This window comes from Arvicola amphibius, chromosome 2 (assembly GCF_903992535.2).
Source record: "Arvicola amphibius chromosome 2, mArvAmp1.2, whole genome shotgun sequence".
Taxonomy (NCBI): domain Eukaryota; kingdom Metazoa; phylum Chordata; class Mammalia; order Rodentia; family Cricetidae; genus Arvicola; species Arvicola amphibius.
In genome coordinates, this window is record NC_052048.2 from 134,438,742 (window position 1) to 134,456,575 (window position 17,834).

General features: G+C 36.1%; 2 pseudogenes; both read right to left on the reverse strand.

Annotated features, from left to right (window-relative positions):
• Positions 1 to 4,456: 4,456 nt before the first annotated feature.
• On the reverse strand, positions 4,457 to 5,463 carry LOC119807326 (annotated as a pseudogene).
• Positions 5,464 to 15,726: 10,263 nt separating this feature from the next.
• LOC119808417 lies at positions 15,727 to 16,236 on the reverse strand (annotated as a pseudogene).
• Positions 16,237 to 17,834: the final 1,598 nt, after the last annotated feature.

The window sequence follows — 17,834 nt, forward strand, 5'->3', positions numbered from 1 at the left end:
CATAATGTTGCTATATAACAGATAACCCACATGATCTTCTCATGATTTTGTAAATAATATTACTCTCTAAAATGTCAAATGGCCTATGGTAAAGTTAGAACCACTATTCCAGCTTGTCTATCTCATTTCTACACACACACACACACACACACACCACACCCTTCATTGGTCACATATGTATCAGTTGCCTATAATGACCTTTGAAGATACTTTGTCATCTGTTTTAGTTTATTTTTTTCTGTTGGTGTGATGAGATACCCTAAGAAAAGCAACTTCAGGAAAGAATATTTATTTTAGGTCCCAGTTCAGGGTACAGCCTGTCATGAAGAAGAAATCAACGTAGTAAGAGCCTGAAGCGCTCGCTGGTCATTGCCCTCTCAGTCAGAAGAATAGAGCAGAACATCCTTAGCCCCAGCTTGCTTTTTTCATTTTATACAGCCCATGATCCCTGCCCAGGAAATGTCCCCACCCACAGACAGTACGGCTTTTCCTAAACCAGTTAACATAATCACGACTACCCCTCAGAGGCAGGCTCAGAGAAACAGTTCTCAGGTGGTCCTGGATTCTGTCACTAAGCTAGTTAACACTAACCATCGAATCATCCCACAGTCTCCTCACTAATGGGTGGCAATGCTCTTTGTGTTGCTAATTTATAATGGTTTAAATTTTTAAATGGAATATAATGGGGTCATTTTGAGCTTAAAAGTAACATGAGTTGGCTTCAGTTTTAGAAAAATGATGTCACAAACCTATCAGCTCATAGGAGGCGAAGGTAAACTAATCTTTATTCACTCAAATGTCTGTACTTATTTCTTGCACTGATGGGGGCAGTTTCTTTTGGAGCAGAAAGCCAGAAATCATTTCTCTTTTCCTGAAGCCTTTTTTCTTTAAATTTATTATTTTTTCTTTTATTTTTGAGATTATAATAAGATTACATCATTTCACTTTCCTCCATCCAAACACTCCTGCGTACCTCTCTTAGATCTCTTTCATCAATTGTTGTTATATGCATATATTTATAATACTAATATAATCTGCTCAGCCTGTGTAATGTTATTTGTTTGTGTTTCCAGGGCTGACCATTTGGTATTTGATAACCAATTAGTATGTTTTTCCCTTGGAAAGACTGTCTGTCCAGCTCTGAGCATTCCTTAGTTGCCTGTAGTTCTTTATGTAGGGTTGAGATCTCATGATCTTTCTGCCTTCTGCTTTGGCATGTCTATTATTATTTGTTCAGCTAATGTTTGGTAAGTCAGGTTGGTGAGACTTTATGGGTGTAGCTCCTGATATTACTAGGAGACTGTGTTTCGTAGTAATGTCACAGCAAACTCCCTTATCTTCTGACTCTTAGTCTTTCCACCCCTTCTTCCACAATGTTCCCTGAGCCTTACATGTAGAAATTGTTACACACACACACACACACACACACACACACACACACACACATTGGAACTGGACTCTGCAACTCTGCATTTTGATTGTTGGTGGGGATTTTTAGTAGTCTCCATCTGTTATAGAGAGAAGTTTCTGTGATGAGGGTTGAGGACTAAACTCACCTGTGAGTATTAGGACAAATGTTTAGAATGCACCTAGGGATTGTGCTGGTTTAGTAAAATAATGGTTGTCTGCTGTCCCCCACATCCATAACTTCTCTAGCCCTGGGAAGTTGGCTGGATACCCAGTACAAGACCTGATTTTCTTCTTGTAGAATGAGTCTTGAGTCCGATTAGAGAGCTATTAGTTACATAAAGGTACGTGTGCCACTATTTCATCCTTAGGTTTATTGTTCCATGCTGGTCATTGTTGTGACTCATAGGTATCATATCTGGGTAGGACTGGTGGTTGATTCCCATTCTTGAAAGCTTCCATGATATCTTCTGGTGTCGTGAAAGTAATCCTTAAGGAAGACACATTTAAGTTAGTTCCAGCTCAGTGGCCTCTGGGCCCTGTTTCTGAAGTATATGATGTCTGCAGCAATAGGAACTTACTTTCCACCTCTTGGGGACAACCAAGGGCAATAGCAATAGTCTGTAATGTTTTGGGAGTCTCTTGGACAACCCTGACCAGCAAGTGAAAAAAGGACTTCTCATGCCGGGTGTTGAGAGTTTTGTTAAGTGGTATTTAGCTCTTGGGGGAAATATTGCCAGTCCAGGTAAGAAATTTTCATTTAAATCATATCTATATTTATACATAGATTTACATGAATTATAGGTGTTTTCTGTTTTTAGTTTTGGGGTGTTGTTTTTCAAGATAGTGAATAATATGATTTCTTACAGCTTTTTCAAGATATCATTACTATTTTACTTTCCTCTTTCCTTTGTCTGTATTTGATCTCCCTCTACTAAACATAATAAAGGCAATATTCAGCAAGCCAACAGCCGACATCAATCTAAGTGGAGAGAATTCCCAGCGATTCCACTGAAATCAGGAACAAGACAAGGTTGTCAACTCTCTCCATAACTATTCAATATAGTTCTTGAGGTCCTATCTAGGGCAATAAGACATAAAAAGGAGATCAAGGGGATACAAATTGGAAAAGAAGAAGTCAAATTCTCACTGTTTGCTGATGATATGACAGTTTACATAAGCGATCCCAACAATTCTACCAAGGAACTTTTACAACTCATAAACACTTTTAGTAATGTAGCAGGATACAAGATTAACTTGAAAAAAATCAGTAACCCTTCTGTACACAGATGATAAAAGGGCTGGGGAAGAAATCAGAGAATTAACACCCTTCACGATAGCCCCAAATAGCAAAAAATATCACTGAGTAACTCTAACCAAACAAGTGGAAGACTTGTATGACAAGAACTTTAAATCTTTGAAGAAAGAAATTGAAGAAGACACCAGAAAGTGGAAAGATCTCCCATGCTCTTGGGTAGGTAGAATTAACATAGTAAAAATGGCAACCTTACCAAAAGCAATCTACAGATTCAATGCAATGCCCATCAAAATCCCAGGAAAATTCTTCAAAGACCTCTAAAGAACAGTACTCAACTTCATATGGAAAAGCAAAAAGCCTGGAATAGCCAAAACAATTGTGTACAATAAAAGAACTTCTGGAGGCATCACAATCCCTGATTTCAAACTCTACTACAGAGCTACAGTACCAAAAGCAGCCTGGTATTGACATAAGAACAGACAGGAAGACCAGTGGAACTGAATAAAAGACCTGGATATCAATTCACACATCTTCGAACACCTAATTTTTGACAAAACAGCAAAAGCTATCAAATGGAACAAAGAAAGCGTATTTAACAAGTGGTGCTGGCATAACTGAATATCAACATGTAGAAGAATGAAAACAGACCCATATCTATCACCATGCACAAAACTCAAGTCAAGTGGTTCAAAGACTTCAACATAAAGTCAGCCACACTGAACCTTATAGAAGAGAAAATGGGAAGTACACTTGAATGCATTGACACTGAAGACACTTCCTAATATAACCCCAGCAGCACAGACACTGAGAGAAACAATTAATCAATGGGACTTCCTGAAACTGAAAAGCTTCTGTAAAGCAAAGGACATGGTCAATAAGCCTACAGAATGGGAAAAGATCTTCACTAACCCCACATCAGACAGAGTTCTGATCTCCAAAATATACAAAGAACTCAAGAAACTGGTCACCAAAAGAACACATAATCCAATAAAAAAAAAATGGAGTACAGACCTAAACAGAGAACTCTCAACAGAGGAATCTAAAAAGGCTGAAAGACACTTAAGGAAATGTTAAACATCCATAATTACTTATAATAACATAATATAATTATACACACATATATGTATATATATGTATACACACACAGACACACACACACACACACACACACACACACACACATATATACCATGAATAAAGTCAGTGAACAAAAAAAATTAAACACCTTATGCTAATATGGGGTTTTCCCTTTTACCGTTTTTTAATGTGTCCTTTGTATCCCTGGGACAAGTACTCTTTCCACCTATCCTTTATTCCTTTCCCCTTCTCCCTCAGCCTCTATCTCCTGTGTTGGTTTCTTATTTCCTGCCCATTGTCCTTCTGGGCGAAATAAATCTCCTTTGTGCTAAGAACTTCACCTTGGAGTATCTTGAATTGATACTGCTCCCAACAATTCAGACTAAGGGGAAAACCAAATACTTATGTTCAGTATTAAAGGAACATTTATGATTGAAAGTAAAACAGAGAGAGTAAGAGATTCCTGTGGGAATAGCTGCTTATGGTGTACAATGAAATTAAAGGACTCTGGAGTACTTGGCAACAGAAACATAAAAGATTGTGTATAAGTTATAGCAAAAGTTTAATTTAAATCATATGAATAATATTGTTTTGCTACTTGAATAATTAAGGTTTAAGAAGAATCAGTGTTTTAGGGGAAAAAGCAATTTTAGGGCTGTAGCAGAATGGCACTATGCCACCATCTCTAACTACAATTCCAGAGGATCCAGTGACTTATGGCCCCTGTGGGCAATGGGAATGCACACATGCATATATGTGTGCAAAACACTCATTCATATGAATAAAATATACCTTTTTTTAAAAAAGGAAGAGAAAAAGTCTTCTTTTAAAAATACCTGGTGCATGTGTCTCAATATATTGATTGTTCTGTTTTCAGAACTGATTTGTAATAAAGGAGTAATTGTGGGATAGACATTCATCAGAAACTTCTGGATACTCAGGATGACTGGGTCGTACATTCATAACAGGACTGCAGTGGATGAGATGATGAAGTCCACCCAGTACATGACCACAGAGAAAACCACCAGCAGCAAGATGGTTTGGGTGGCCCTTTTCTCAGGGGACGCTCTCCGGTGGTGCAGGCTGTGAAGATGCTCACATTGCCTCTGATGTCTAAATAAGACATTACCATGTATGTAGTTGTGGTCAGCATAACTCCTACGAGAAATACATCTCTAGACATTGTCATTGTTAAAATCAATCCTCTGATGATGTAGTTAATGGGGAAGAGTGAGCAGGATTTAGTGACCTTCATCTGGTTGGTCTCACTCACGTTGGTAAAAGCACCAGCATAGAAGATACAGCTACTGCTGAATGATAAATTGAGAGACCAAATATAGAAGGAAGTATTGGTCATATTTTTTTATTTTATGTTTAAATTTAGCCAACAAAGAGGTACTGGGACTGATAGTGACAGCCTGGAACACACTCAGGAGTTAGGTGATGCAGATGGAGAGGCCTCTCATCACTCTGTTTGGGTAAAATGTTGTCTTACATTTGTAGTTATTCTCAATGTCCAGTGACTCAAATATGTCCCAAAGCCAAATATCCACTCCAGTGAGGAGCGGTGCTATATGGGTGAAGGTCAGTTGACAGGAGATCGTGTCCGTGGGCTTATGTTTGTGACCTAGGATTATGAAAGTGTAGAAAACAAGGAGAAACATATTGGCCAGGACTCTAAGTCCAGCTTGGAAATTAAGGACATTCTTTAATGAGGGCATACATGGAAAGTGTTCCCATCTTAAGATCGTAGTAGAAGCATATTTCATACATCTGAAAAATAATAGAGTATAGATCAAATTTGTGATTCACTGGTCAGTGTGTCTATATCATCATTCTGTTTTGTCTACTAATTCTTGATTAACCTGTCTCTTTAATTTTGAAATTTCCACATTAGACATTGCCTATATTTCTATATACCCTTGATATATCCCTGTATATAAAGCATATTGAGCATAATAAGTCCATTCCCAGCCACATCCTTTACAGAACGCACACTTCATGTGCCTATATTTCACCTAGACTTCATGCCTTAGAAATTCATCCTATTGATTTGACTTACATTTCCTCATTTTATAGCTAACACTGAAAACAGTAGTGATGAACATAAAATATTAATCATATTTGCACTCCTGAATAAAAATTATGTTTACCTGGGGGAAAAACACAAAAGAAATCCATAAGAGTGAGGTGAGTCAGTCTCATATTTTATAATTTCAATGAGCTCTCTTTTACAACTATTCATGTTTTCATTCATAATTCTAATGGAATCATAGTTGTTAATTCATGATAATCTCACTATTTTAACCAGTGCTATGTCTATCTCAATTAGTCTATTTTTTATTTTCCTTTTTCAATGAACTCACCACCCCAGAATCTGGTATTAAAGACAATGCTACAGTTGGAGGTCATTAGTGCACTTTCCACACCGAATTAATTTTATAACCATTACTGTTATGAATGCCCCTAGATGTCTCCCAGTTTACTTCCCATCCATTTAAAACTGGTGTGATCCCTACTTATTGTTTAAGGAATTAACTCCTGGTTACCACTATCATTATTTTATCCAGTTAGTATAATTCATTACTTTAAAATCAACTCTGTGATAGAGAAATAGAAAACTACTATACAAAGATTCTTGTGAAAAAGAGGGCTCAATTGTTTTTTCAACTTCACTTGTATATTCTACATATATAGGTACATGCATGTATATATAGAAATAATGCAGAAGTCAGTATATGAGACCACCCTATAACATCTCCATTAATATGGCAACATAAGTCATACTTTATATACATACATACATGTATCTATGTATGTGTGTGTATATATACACACGCACATATATATACACACATGCATAGATACATAATATTACATATAAAATGTTTGCTCTTAAAAAGATAGATCTAGTAAAGGAATAGATTCATCTCAACTACCAGAGCCAAACAGATGATTCTCTCACTAACATACATTTGCAGTAGCTGCACAGTGGAGTTCTTTTTTAAAAAAAAAAAAGTTTTAGGATTCAAGCTGGAGAATGGCACAGTGGTTCAAAGCACATTTTACTCTTGCAAATGATCTGGGCTAGAATCCCAGCAATGACATGGTGTCTCATAACCGTCTGTAACTATAGTTGTAGGGAACCTGTTGCTTTCTGTGGTATTGCATGCAAGTGGTGGACACACATGCAGGTAAAACATGTAAACATGCAAATAAAATAAGTAAATCTTAAAGTAAGAAACAAAGAAAATATGTAATTTTATTTATTAAGAATATTGCTTAATTCAAGCCTTGGTCTCCAAACTGAAAGAACTGTAGCCCATTCCAATTTTAAAATTGCAAATAAACAAACAGGATATGTATAAACAATTTATTAATTTTACACCTATAATTTATTAAGATGGCAATGTATTATAATAAGTAAAAAGATGTTAATGGAAGTTTAATTTTAAGTTAAAGATGGTAATTTAAAATTTTTTTCTCATTCCAAAGCTATGAACTTCAACCTCTCTACTTCATACCCATTGCTTTGTAAATATTTATTACCTACAGAAAATGACACATCTTCACATTCCTTATGTGGTGTCTTTCTCTGGGGTTCACTTGGGGAGGGGGAGAATGGACCTGAATAACCACAGCTACCGTGACTACAACTGAGTTGTCAACATATCCATGAACTGAGAAGAGTCATTCGTTTTATTTGAAAAAAATGCAATGCTTGGGTGTGCACGTTAGTTTAAGTTGTAGTACTTAGTTGTAAGGACTAAACCTAAAGTTTATCCATGAATATACATAATAGTAACAATTCCATCACTATTAAAGGGCTCCAGACCAAAAGACTGGACAAGCAGCAGGCAGCTGTCTGAAGAAACGTGCAACAAAAGAAACAACGTGCTGTTTCCTCACAGCTCAACATTATACTGACAAAAATCACTTTACACCTTCATTATCACAGTATTTCATTTTAAAACAGTCTTGTTTTATGAATTTATGGTAGTCTTTGCATTCTTCTTTGAGGAGATAATGATATAATTAATGAGCATACAAATATATTGGATCCAAAGTATCATTTTCATTTTGTTTTACTGTAATTAGTGAATAATGAACAAAAGCAGTGTGTATGCTCAGAGAGAACATAGAGTGATTATGTGCCTTCCAGGTGACAAGATACATGGTGTTAGCTGATGTACTGTCCACTGTCAGTAGCATTAATAAGTCTTCGGGAATCTCAGGAAGATGAAGGCCTTAGCCACTCAAACGAGTTCCACGAAATCTTTATTAAATAGATATGCCAGCAGGAAAAATAGTGATTGTTTATTTAAGTCATTAATTCATAACAATTGTCTAACAGTTAAATAATTTAAAGTATATGTTACATTTTAGAAATTGAATTTAACTCAATGGCAACTGGAAGCACACAGACGCTCATTAGAACTTTACAGTCTCACACTTTCGAGCCAGCTCCCCTGCGATGAAGCAGCAACAGCAATGTCACTGCAGAGCCTGTGGGGAAGCAGTCAGATCCAGAGCTCGATCACATGACACACAGTGTAAGTCTGGGAATGATATGAAAATGTTCACTAGTAGTGTGTGTATGCTTGGGGCTGCTATCATGGGTACATGTACAGCACATCAGTGAAAAACTGAGAGTTATATCAAATACATTTCCAAAATAAATGAACTTTAGGAAAATGGAGAGTGCATCTCTGTTTTCTAGGTGAACTGATTAAATCCACAAGGGTCCTGCCCAGTGCATCAGTGCAGACTCTTTAGGAGAATTACACAAAACAACCTTGTAGAAGGGAGCAGTGGGCTGCGTTCCTGCCTGGCTCCCGGCCGCCTGGCTAGCATATGCCCTGAAATAACAACACACAAATTGTATTCTTTTAAACACTGCTTGGCCCATTAGCTCTAGCCTCTTACTGGCTACCTCTCACATCTTGATTAACCCATATTTAGTAATCTGTGTAACACCATGAGGGGTGGCTTACCGGGAAGATTCTAGCCTGCATCCATCTCGGAGAGGAGAGTCATGGCAACTGCTTGAGGCATCTGCCTCACTTCCCTTCTTCCCAGCATTCTGTTCTGTCTACTCTACCCACCTATGTTCTGACCTATCAGGCCAAGCAGTTTCTTTATTAATTAACCAATGAAACAACAGATAGATAGAAACACTCCTACATCATTTTCCCATTTTTCTGTTTAAACAAAAAGGAAGGCTTTAACTTTAACATAGTAAAATTACATATAACAAAATAGTTATCAAGCAAGAATTATAGTTACAATATTTATATCTACTTTATCTTTTATCATAACTAAGGAAAATTATAACTATTTATTCTTCAACCCCATCAAAGACTCCAGAAGGATACAATATTTCCCAAGTAAACAAGAAGTAAGCAACTTCCAAAACTCTAGAAATGACAGAGACAACTCGCTTCCTGGACAGTCACCCTAAGTTCCTCTGTATCTTTGGGGCATCCATCTTCAGCCTACAGGCCCATAGTATCGAGCAGACATTTCCATGAAGCAGGAAATTCCAAAGACAGTTCAGTCACTTTCTGCTGTGTCCTGCAGAATGTCTCGCAGACTCTTTCATGAGTCAGGAGCCCCGAAAGACCATCTCACCTTTAGGCAAGTTCAGCAGTCCTCTCTCTGCAGGTTCTTTGTATCCAGTCTATGCATCAGTACAGGCAAGAGCAGTTTCTTGCCCAAATGGCTATCAAACTCCATAAGGATCCTTTTCGATGCCCATCTTCTTCTTGAAGTAGATTGGTGCTTTCAGGAGCAGACGTGTCTCATTTTCATGAAAAGCCCTAAGTTATTAAAACATTTAAAATGACATATTCTGTAGTCTTTGGAAGATATGAAGAATGCCTATCTAACTGAAATATCTCTTTATATCTAGAAAATCTAACTAACATGACTACAAGTTTTACTATTATCGATGATTATTCATTAACAACCTATATTTCCTAATTATACATTACATTTTTAAAATGAACTACACAATCACAATACCTTAATCAAGATCAGAAATACATATACATATAACAAAATTGACCTTAAATTTAAATCACTAAAGCAAAATCCATATCAATGCAAATTATTCATATCTATATCACAACCTGAAAGTTCTGTGACACTTGCAGACATAAACTCATGCTTCCATCATTTGGTTTTTGTAGTGTGGATGCTCTGTGTCTAGTGAGTAAGTGACATTTATTGGCATCATTTTATTCCATTTTTAAAACAATTATTTCTTAATTCTACATTATCTCTTTACCATTATAATTTCATTGTATTTGTGTGGGGGAGAGAGAAAGACAGAGGGAGGGGCTCAATCTGTTGTTCAATCAAGCTCACAGTGTTCCCACCTTAGCCTTCAAAGTGCTAAGTTCATAGGTGTGTGCCACCACATCTGCCTTCACTTTCCATTTGAGTCTCTTGTATATATCAGTTAGTGATATTCCACCAATATAAAAATGGACAGTCATCAGCTAAACTTAAGTTTACTTTGCATATTTTGTGAATGTATATTTTAACAAACACCTATATTTTGCAACTATTAGAGGAAATCTTGTGAATTTTGACTTTAAATAATCTCATACTATTCAAGAATTAAAAATAATTCTCACCTCTAGTGAAAAGCTTAGCCAATATTATATCAGTATCAGTGTAACATGGTTCAACTTAGAAAATATGAAATATTGAAAATTAATTTGATTTAATTAAAACACTCAAAGTCCTACTGAAAATTACTCAGTTTACATTTTTGTAAAGATAACGTTACAAGAATTTAGTGAATAAATGTAGTAAGACTTCTAGATACTTTGAGATCCCAGAAAAGATCTACTTCATTAGAAATTATTACAATACAAAAAATATGAAAAAATTTAGTCTTATTTATATGTTAATAGCATCGTATGTTTTACTAGGCCATGAAGTAAAACTCTCCTAAGAATTCCTAAGTATACATAAACATAAAAGAACAGAGAATTTATTGATAAATACTAAATTAGTTAATATTTGTTTTATATTCCTGGTTAAGCTTCATATAAATCAATGCATAGATTTGAGAAAAGTAGCAAAATAGGAAAATACAAACTATAATTTAAATATATCTTAGTATTATAAATGTCCTGCTGCAAACCAGTGAATGTGTGTTCTTTGTGTTTCACTCTCTCAGTCATTTCAGATGTTTTGTGAGAGGGTTGGAAATTTAACACAGCTGCCATTAGCTACGAGGAACCATGTTTATAGAATTATAAGAGTACACCCTCAGGAGAATCCATAATCAGATATGCTCATTAAAATACTCCATTTTGGGTCACTTTTTACATTTGTTGTAAAAAGAGATGGATTTCATTATATTTTCATTCAATACATAATATCCATTGATCACCTTCACCCTGTTAGCCTTCCCTGTCTCTCTGCCCACACTTCTGCTAGGCCCTGTCCTCTTTCCAATAGGCCACCTTCTACTGTCACATACATTACCATCAGAGGTCATAGCAAGTGAAATCTATGTTCTTTTACAAATCATTACACTGATATTTTATGTCTACAGGCATCTGTTGTGTTTTCTTAGATACGGTAAGGCTCAAAACAAAACTAAACAGAATTCTCTAATCATTTTATTACAGAAAACCCTGCTTACACTACCACTTACAGCTCATTCTGTTACTGAAAGGAAAAAGAAGTGCTTACCTGGCCAGGCTTTGATAAACATCCATTTGGAATGAGGCCCTGAGAAGTAGTTATAAGGAAGAAATATCCTCAACTCATCTCTCTCTAGACCCATAATTATCATGTTACCTGGAAATGGGAAGTTCTAACCTTGAGGTTGTTAGAAAGTGGTACCATTAACTGGAAGAGTGAACTTCCCTAATTCCAGGACAACAGAAGTGAAGGAGCACCTGAGCTCTGGCTTTCCCATGTGGGAGCTATTCTCCCAGGCCATATCTGTCCGTGTGGATTAGCTCATCTCAGTCCTTCTGGACAAAACAAAAGTAAAAATGTTATCACATTCAAAAGAAGTAGAAAAACATTTCCTCGAGGAATTCTTTCTGCTTCTAAAATATTTCTGATAGACTCCAAATAACTTGACAGTGGTTTCAGGACCTCACCTAGAAATCAAAGAACTTTTTCTAAAATTAAGAAAATGTCACCACCTCTAAACAACTCTGTAAGAAAATTAATCTTTCATACAGGAGGCACAGACATGAAGTGATTTAATCATCAGATAGTGAGCTGTGGGCTGGGGATGTAACTTAGTCGGTAGAGTGCATGCGTAGACCTTATTGTTTATGTGGGACACCGTGTAGAAATCAAACCTTCAAATTCTAAGCACAGGTGAAGTAGAAGATTCCCAAGTCAAGGAAGGCAAGCCTGCCTAACCAACCTTCAAGGAGCCAGCAGGCAAGGAAGGCCCTTCTGCCTGCACCTGCCTCTGCAGCAGCCACTGCATGTAGACCCAATTTCCGGTGAGCAGAGAAAATTTTATAGCTCAAAAAAAACTATATAAAAAATTGGAGATCAGTCTTTTGTCTGATGTGGGGTGGGGTTGGTAAAGATTTTTACCATTCTGTAGGCTGTTGTGGTTTTTTTTTTTTTGGTTGTTGTTATATTGGTTGTTGTTGTTGTTGACCAGGTCCTTTGATTTACAGAAGCTTCTTAGTTTCAGGAGGTCCCATTTATTAATTGTTTCTCTCAGTGTCTGTGCTACTGGGGTTATATTTAGGAAGTGGTCTCTTGCACTAATGTGTTCAAGTGTACTTCCCACTTTCTCTTTTTTGAGGTTCAGTGTGGTTGGCTTTATGTTGGAGTCTTTAATCCATTTGGACTTCAGTTTTGTGCATGGTGATAGATATGCGTCTATTTTCATTCTTCTACATGTTGATATCCAGTTATATCAGCACCATTTGTTAAATATGCCTTCTTTTTTCCATTTTATATTATTTGCTTCTTTTGTCAAAATTCCAGTGTTCATAGGTGTGTAGATTAATATCAGTGTCTTCAATTCAGTTCCTTTGGTCCTCCTGTCTGTTTTTATGCCAATAGCAGGCTGTTTTAGTACTATAGCTCTGTAGTAGAGTTTGAAGTCAGGGATTGTGATGCCTACAGAAGTTCCTTTATTGTACAGGACTTTTATTGTCTTTCCTGGATTTTTTTGCCTTTTCATATGAAGTTGAATACTGTTCTTTCAAGGTCTGTGGAGAATTTTCTTGGGATTTTGATGGGCATTGCATTGAGTCTGTAGATTGCTTTTGGTAAGACTGTCATTTTTACTATGTTATTTCTGCCTACCCAAGAGCATGGGATATCTTTCCATTTTCTCATTTCCTCTTCAGTTTCTTTCTTCAAAGATTTAAGATTCTTGTCATACAGGTCTTGTACTTGTTTGGTTAGAGTTACTCCAAGATATTTTATGTTATTTGTAGCTATTGTGAAGGGTGATGTCTCTCTGATTTCTTTCTCAGCCCATTTATTATCTGTGTAAAGGAGGGCTACTGATTTTTTTAGTTAATCCTGTATCCTGCTGTATTACTGAAAGTGTATACGAGTTGTAGAAGTGAGGTAGGTGGGTCTTCTTTCTATGTGTTGCTTTCATTGGTTAATTAATAAAAAAACTTCTTGGCCTGATAGGTCAGAACATAGGTGGGTGGAGTAGACAGAACAGAATTTTGGGAGAAAGAAAGCTGAGTCAGGCAACTGCCATGAAGCTCTGGCCCAAAATGGATGTGGGTTAGAATCTTCCCGGTAAGCCACCACCTCATGGTGCTACACACATTAAAAGAAATGGGTTAACCAAGATGCGAGAATTAGCCAGTAAGAGTCTAGAGCTAATGGGCCAGGCAGTGTTTAAATGAATACAATTTGTGTGTTGTTATTTTGGGTGTAAAGCTAACCATGCAGGAGCTGGGTGGGATGAAAAGCATGCCTGCTCACCTCATCACTACATAGAAGTTTCTTGGTAGAATTGTTGGGGTCGCTTATGTAAACTATTATATTATCAGAAAATAGTGAGAGTTTGACTTCTTTTCTGACTTGTATCTCTTGATCTCCTTTTGTTGTTGTATTGCTCTAGCTATTACCTCAAGAAGTATATTGAATAGATATAGAAAGAATAGATGTAGAAAGAACAAGCTTGTCTTGTTTCTGATTTCAGTGGGATTGCTGTGAGTTTCTCTCCATTTAGTTTGATGTTGGCTCTTGGCTTGCTGTATATTGCCTTAATTATGTTTAGGTATGTTCTTTGTATCCCTGCTCTCTCCAAGACCTTTACCATGATGGGATGTTGTATTTTGTCAAAGGCTTTTTCAGCATCTAATGAGATGATCATGTGGTTTTGATTTTTCAGTTGGTTTATATGGTGGATTACATTGACAAATTTTTATATGTTGAACCATCCCTGCATCTCTGGCATGAGGCCCACTTGGTCATGGTGGATGATTTTTCTGATGTGTTCTTGGATTCGATTTGCCAGTATTTTATTGAGCATTTTTGCATCAATGTTCATGAGTGAGATTTGTCTGTAATTCTCTTTCTTAGTAATGTCTTTTTGTGGTTTGGGTATTAGGGTAATCGTGGCCTCATAAAAAGAGTTTGGCAATGTCCCTTCTTCTTCTATTGTGTGGAACAATTTGAGGAGTATTTCTATTAGTTCTTTTTTGAAAATCTTGTAGAATTATGAGCTGAAACCATGTGGTCCTTGGCTTCTTTTCTTTTTTTAAAGGAATATAAAACTATTTATTGACCACAGTTCATCGTTATTTACAATAAAGTAAATATGCAGTTGGATGATATTTTGATACTACAAAGTTACTTTTCTGGCTCATTGAACCAGAACCCAAATACTGAAAAGATGGATCCTACCAGTAAGGAATGAGACAGGGTAAAGAAAAAGCATGCAAGTCATTAGTTTATATTACCAAATTTTGTTCATTTATGTCAGCAGGTCTGAAATTGCCATCATGTCTAACCATGACTCTATTTCCACAGCAAACAGATATTCCACACATCATAACCTTTTAGTAGATTTCAACTTTCTACAAAGGAATGATTTACTAGAGGAATCTTACATGCCCAGTTGTCTTTTTGCTTAGTTTTTAGAGACAGGGATTCTCTGTATAGCCCTGGCTGACCTGAAACTCAACAGAACCAGCTGATCTAGTCTAAATCAGAGACCCATCTGCCTCCAAAGTACTGGGAATAAAAAAGACACATGCCACTACACCCAGCATAAGTCTTGTTAATATTAAGTCATAGTGCTACGTTGTCTAATTCCATTTTCTGAAGGGTAGTTTGTAAGGACAAAATTTTGTAAACAAACTACTATTATGTGATAATAGTATCTATTATGTTATGTTATTATTATTATTATGTTATCTATTATGTGATAATAGATAAATTCTGATGTGGTTACTTTAAAACTATCCAGTAAATTATAGAACTGTCTACTTGATCTGAAAGGTTATGGTTTCAGGAAAATGTTCACAAGGGAGGAGTCTCAACACATGTTTTCATCTACAGTTTCTGAGTATTGAAAACAAGACAAAATGAAAAACAGTTACATAAGGGTCTTATGCACACACAAGCTTACAAACAAAAAACCCAGAATGGTCCTTCTGTGTCCCAGTTAAAAATAAGTTCTGACTGAGTAATGACTGTAAAATCTCCCCAGCATTTAAGAAAAGCTATTCTTCAAAGCTGAGGAAATACAACACGGTATCAAACATTCTACTGTTAAAAGAAGCAACTACAGAAAGCTTTTATTTGCTCAAAGGAATCAGTGCCTTTTGATGCAGAACAAAAACCAAAAATATCCCAACTACTGTCAATACTTTCAAAACCAGCATATCAAACTTGATTTTCATTAGAACACTATTTTTTTCCACACTAGTAATTCAAAACTCAAGATCCAGATTTATATATATATATATATATATATATATATATATATATATATATGCAAACAATTATTGAGCCTTGTCTTCTGGACAAGAATGCCAAGTCAGCCTTTCCTCATAAAAGGCGATGACAATCTGAGGGCACTTCATATTCGCTCGCCTCCTTTGCCAGCACCAAGTCCGCCTCATCTGAGTCCTTCCATTTCATAAGAAGCATTAATTCTCCACTGCACCGATTATTTACCCAGGATCAAGACCTCTGGCAAATCCCCTTGGTTTGTCAGCAGCATCTCTCTTCTTCTTCAATTTGCTATCATCAGATTCACTGTCAGATAAAGATTTCCTTTTTGTACCATCTTTTTCTTCACCAGCTTTTTGAGAATTAAGAAATGCTTCAATTAATTCTGGACAATCTAAATTTTCTTCTGGTTCCCAAGTATTATCAGCATTTGTGAACTACATGCTGGTCCAGTACTTTTTCTACCACAAATTCTTCAGGCTCTGCCTCTTCAACTTTTTTTTACTCTTTCCATTCTGTTTCTTTCCCATTTTTTGCAATGTAGTTTTATTGGAGGTCATTTTTTTTTTAAAAAAATTGAAGACTTGAAGAGTTCACCACTCGGATGCTCTGGGCCACGGATCCTCGCTTCTTTTCTTCTCTCTCTCTCTCTCTCTCTCTCTCTCTCTCTCTCTCTCTTTGGTTGAGGAACTTTTGATGACTGTTTATATTTCTTTAGCAGTTATAGGTATATTAAATTTGCTTGTTTGGTCTTGATTTAATTTTGGTAAGTGATATTTATCAAGAATGTTGTCCATTTCCTTTAAGTTTTCCAATTTTGTGGAGTACAGGTTTCCGAAATATGACCTAATGATTCTCTGTATTTCCTCTGAGTCTGTTGTTATATCCCCCTTTTCATTTCTGATTTTGTTAATTTGTATATTCTCTCTGCCTTTTGGTTAGTTTGCATAAAGGTTTGTCTATTTTGTTGATTTTCTTGAAGAACCAACTCTTTGTCTCACTGATTCTTTGTATTGTTTTCCTTGTTTCTATTTTGTTGATTTCAGTACTCATTTGATTATTTCCTGTCATCTAGTTCTCCTGGGTAAGTTTTTTTCTTTTTGTTCTAGAGTATTGATCTCTTAAATATAAAAAGGAACTCAAGCATTTGGTTATCAAAAGAACAAATAATCCAAATGGAGTACAGACCTAAAGAGAGAACTCTCAACAGAAGAATCTAAAATGGCTGAAGATACTTAAGGAAATTCTCAACATCCTTACCTATCAGAGAAATGCAAATCAAAACAACTCTGAGATTCCATCTTACAACTGTACGAATGGCCAAGATCAAAAACACTGATGACAACTTATGCTGGAGAGGAGGTGGGGTGTAAAGGGAACACTTCTGCATTGCTGGTGGGAATGTAAATTGGTACAGGCCCTTTGGATATCAGTATGGCAATTTCTCAGAAAATAGGAGACAACCTTCCTCAAGACCCAGCAATACCACTTTGGGGTATATATCCAAAGGATGCTCAATTGTACCACAAGGACATGTTCTCAACTATGTTCATAGCATCATTATTTGTCAGAGCCAGAACCTGGAAACAACTTAAATGCCCCTCGACCAAAGAATGGATAAGGAAAATGTGATACATTTATGGTAGACAGCAAGACATTCTAGTAAATATGCTTTATATAGAGATATAAATTCATTTTATATGTTCTATTACTCTAGAGAATCCTAAAACAGATTATATGACATGAGTTGAGTTCAGTAGTTCTCAACCTTTCTAATGTGACCCTTTAATATATAGTTCATGGTGTGGTCACCCTCTCGATCATAAAATTATTTTTGTTGCTACTTCATAGCTGTAATTTTGCTACTGTTATGAATCATAATGTAAATATCTGATATTAAGGTCTTAGGTGATATCTGTGAAAGGGTCATTTAACCTGTAAAGGGATTGTGACCCACATGTTGAAAATCACTGTTCTGAAACTTCCACCAGGAAACTCCTACAGCTGATAAACACTTTCAGAAAATTAGCTGGATGTAAAGTTAATTTACGAAAAAGTAGCTTTCTCATTTATTACAAATAGACTCAAACATAAAATAAAATAAAAATGGAAAATTCAATTCACAATATTTTTGTGCAGCAGAGAAACTATACTTAGG